Source organism: Heterodontus francisci, chromosome 41 (assembly GCF_036365525.1).
Source record: "Heterodontus francisci isolate sHetFra1 chromosome 41, sHetFra1.hap1, whole genome shotgun sequence".
Classification (NCBI taxonomy): Eukaryota; Metazoa; Chordata; class Chondrichthyes; order Heterodontiformes; family Heterodontidae; genus Heterodontus; species Heterodontus francisci.
This window is the reverse complement of record NC_090411.1, coordinates 28,260,768-28,264,850: the sequence shown is the minus strand read 5'-3', so window position 1 is coordinate 28,264,850 and position 4,083 is coordinate 28,260,768. Positions and strand designations below refer to the sequence as shown.

General features: G+C 48.9%; 1 protein-coding gene across 2 annotated transcripts in view; it reads left to right on the top strand.

Annotated features, from left to right (window-relative positions):
- Positions 1 to 4,083, top strand: part of nosip (nitric oxide synthase interacting protein) — a 32,910-nt gene that overhangs the window by 706 nt on the left and 28,121 nt on the right. The window lies entirely within an intron of this gene.

Genomic DNA, 4,083 nt, shown 5'->3' with positions numbered 1-4,083 from the left:
GTAATGTGATTCCCAGCCTCCTCTCACTGGACACAGTTTTATTTTAATCTGTTGCATTATGCAGAGTCCCTCAAATCTCTCCTTTCCCATTTGGTGAAATCCCCAGATTTAGTCGCAATTTAGGACAGCATTCTCACATTCCCCACTTCCCTATAAAGTACTAATTTAACTCTTGAGTTGATCCATTTTCCAGAGTTTTCTGACTGTATGAAGGTTCTCCATTGATCAATTTTAACACCCTGCTTTTCCTGATGTATGTTAATGACCTAGACTTGAGTGTACAGGGCACAATTTTGAAATATGCTGATGACACAACATTTAATGCAGAGAAGTGTGAAGTGATTAATTTTGGTAGGAAGGACGAGGAGAGGCAATATAAAACAAAGGGTACAATTCTAAAGGTTTTCCAGGAGCAGAGGGACCTGGAGACCTAGAGCTTCAGGCCAGGGAGTGTGTAACACCGTTCAGGTGGGGGTGAAGGATAAGGAAGGAGGTGCACTGTTATCAGAAGCCTGAAGGAAGAGGATGGCTCGGTAACGTCTTCGCAGTCCGACATACTAAGGATCAGCAAATCCTTTTATGCTGGGCTGTCTGACGCGAAGCCCACAGACAGCAGAGCCTCCCAGTCCTTCCTGTCACCTATCACAGAGGTCTTAGATGACAGGAGGAGGGAGAGACTGGACAAGCCGCTAACCCTGGACGTGCTGACAAAGGCCGTCAAGTTCTTCGAGACGGGTAAAACTCCCGGAAGCGATGGCTTACCGGTTGAGTTGTACTCGGCCCTGTGGGACAGGGTCGGCCCGGATCTGCTGGAAGTATACGAGAGTATGCTCCTGGCCGGCAGCATGTCAGGATCCATGAGAAAAGGCATCATCACCCTCATTTACAAGCGGAAGGGGGAGAGGGCGGAAATCAGAAATTGGCGGCCCATCTCACTGCTTAATATTGACGACAAGATTCTGTCCAAAGTCATAGCCAGTCGAGTCAAGTCTGCTCTGGAGTTGGTGATCCACCCTGACCAGACCGGTACTGTACCCAGCAGGAAGATCTCCAACAGCCTCGCGCTACTCAGGGATACGATCGCCTATGTACGGGACAGGAGGGTGAACACCTGCCTCATCAGCCTGGACCAGGAGAAGGCTTTTGACAGGATATCAGACACCTACATGGTGGACGTGCTTTCCAAAATGGGGTTTGGGGAGGAAATCTGCAATTGGATCAAACTGCTCTACACAAACATCAGTACCGCAGTCTCAATCAATGGGTAGGAATCAGAAAGTTTCCCGATCCAATCTGGAGTCAGACAGGGCTGTCCTCTCTCCCCGGTCTTGTTTGTTTGCTGTATTGAACACTTTGCTGAGTCCATTAGGAAGGATGTGAGCATAAGAGGGGTGACAATCCCAGGCAGTGGAGGCACTCAGGTTAAAACCTCCCTGTACATGGATGACGTCGCCGTCTTCTGCTCGGATCCGCTGTCCGTGCGCAGACTGATGAGTATCTGTGACCAGTTCGAACTGGCCTCGGGAGCCAAAGTTAACCACGGCAAGAGCGAGGCCATGTTCTTTGGGAGCTGGGCTGACCGATGATTTGTCCCCTTCACCGTCAGGTCAGATTACATGAATGTGCTGGGGATATGGTTCGGAAGGGCCGGGGTGTGCACCCAAATCCGGAGGAAATGAGTAGCCAGGGTACAACACAAGCTGAGTATGTGGGAGCAGCGATCTCTCTCCATTGTGGGTAAGAACCTGGTCATCAGGTGCGAGGCGCTCACATTGTTGCTGTACGTGGCGCAGGTCTGGCCCATACCCCACTCCTGCGCTGTGGCGGTCACCCGAGCCATTTTCCGCTTTATCTGGAGATCCCAAAATGGACCGAGTCCAGAGGCACACGATGTTCAAACCTCTGGATAAGGGCGGGAAAAATGTACCCAATGTCGCCTTCATCCTGATGACCACCTTCATGTGCAGTTGCATCAAGCTGTGTGTAGACCTCCAGTACGCAAACTCCAAGTGTCACTATGTGCTGAGGTTCTTTCTGTCCCCGGTGTTGCGAAGGATGGGCCTGGTCACATTGCCGCGGAACGCTCCATCCAGTTGGGCCGTGCCGTACCACCTATCCTTTGTGGAAAGGTTTGTGCAGAAAAACACCTTTGACCACCAATCCATCAGGCAGTGGTCTGCACGGAATGTCTTCAAGGCCCTACGGGAAAAGGAGATGGTGGATCCTGTTGGATGGTTCCCTGAGCAGACCGCCAAAATCATTTGGCGGAATGCCTCATCACCAGAACTTTCAAACAAGCACCAAGATGTTGCTTGGCTGGTGGTGAGAAGAGCCCTCCCCGTCAGATCCTTCCTGCATGCCTGGAATCTCACTGCCTCCGCATGCTGCCCTCAAGGTGGCTGTGGTGGGGAAGAGACAGTTGCCCAACTCCTTCTGGAATGTGCTTTTGCAAAGCAGGTGTGGAAAGAGATGCAGTGGTTTTTGTCAAGGTTCATCCCGAGCAGCTCTGTAACACAGGAGTCTGTGCTCTACGGGTTGTTCCGAGGGACGCACACCAAGACAAACATCAACTGCTGCTGGAGGACCATCAATTCAGTGAAAGGCGCCCTTTGGTCTGCCTGAAACCTGCTCGTCTTCCAGCGCAAAGAGTTGTCCACGACCGGATTTGCAGACTGGCACATTCCAAGGTCCAGGACTATGTGCTGAGGGACGCACTAAAGCTTGGGGTAGCCACGGCAAAGGCTCAATGGAGAAAGACCACTGTGTAAGGTCCTCCTTCCGTAGTGAACCGAGGGGCTGGACACATGGGAAACCCCTCGGGCTGTATGCACCAAAATATGGTTTGGCTGTAAAATGTACATGGCAGGTAAAATGGAATGGAAGGGTTGTGAGGCAACTCACTCCTGTATTGAAGAAAACTGATTTCTTTTGCACTTTCTGGAATGTCAACATGGAACTGTTTTGCAATGTAATTTTATGCACATTTTTATGAATAAAGTATATTTTTGGAAAAACTCCTGGGGGTGCATGTGCACGAAACATTGCAAGTTGCAAGGCAGGTTGAGAAAGCAGTTAATAAAGCATATGGGATCCTGGTCTTTATATGTATGGGCATAGAATACAAAAGCAAGCAAGTTATGATAAACCTGTACAGTTCCACCTCAACTGGAGTATTGCGTCCAGTTCTGGGCACCACTCTTTAGGAAGGATGTGAAGGCATTAGAGAGGGTGCAGAAAAGATTCACACGAATGGTTCCAGGGATGAGGAACTTCAGTCACGTGGATAGGTTGGAGAAGCTGGGGCTGTTCTCCTTGGAGAAGAGAAGATTGAGAGGAGATTTGATAGAGGTGTTCAAAATCATGAGGGGACTGGACAGAGTAGGTAGGAAGAAACTGTTCCCATTGGCCGAAGAACCAGAGGGCAGTGATTTAAGATGATTGGCAAAAGAAGCAATGGTGACATGAGGAAAAACTTTTTCACACAGGGAGTGGTTCAGATCTGGAATGCACTGCCCGAGAGTGTGGTGGAGGCAGGTTCAATTGTGACTCTCAAAAGAGAATTGGACAATTATCTGAAGAGAAAAAAGTTGCAGGGCGACGGGGAAAAGGCGGGGGAGTGGGACTCGGTGAGTTGCTTTTGCAGAGAGCTGGCATGGACACGATAGGCTGAATGGCCTCCTTCTGTGCTGTAATATTCTATGATTTTGGAGTCACCATTTTTTTCTTAGGTTAATATTTTGGGCCGCAACGTTCAACTTTGGCAAGGGGGTATGGCAGGTGATATTTGGATGAGGCGCATGTTATATGTCACGTCCGGGTCAATATAAAGGGAAATGAAGCAGAGGGTATAATTGGTGGCCCATCGATATTGCCCATCACTGCCAAGGTTGAACATACTGCCCTTTATTTTAAAAATATTTTATGGTGTGTTTTGTCTTTAATGGCATTCAAAAACTCACCATGCAAGTCAAAGACGCCTTGGAGATGGTGTAACACAGATTCACTTAGATAGTAAAGGAGATGACTTATGAGGATAAGTTATATACACGAGGCATGTATTCCCTCTAGTGTAGAATATTTAGG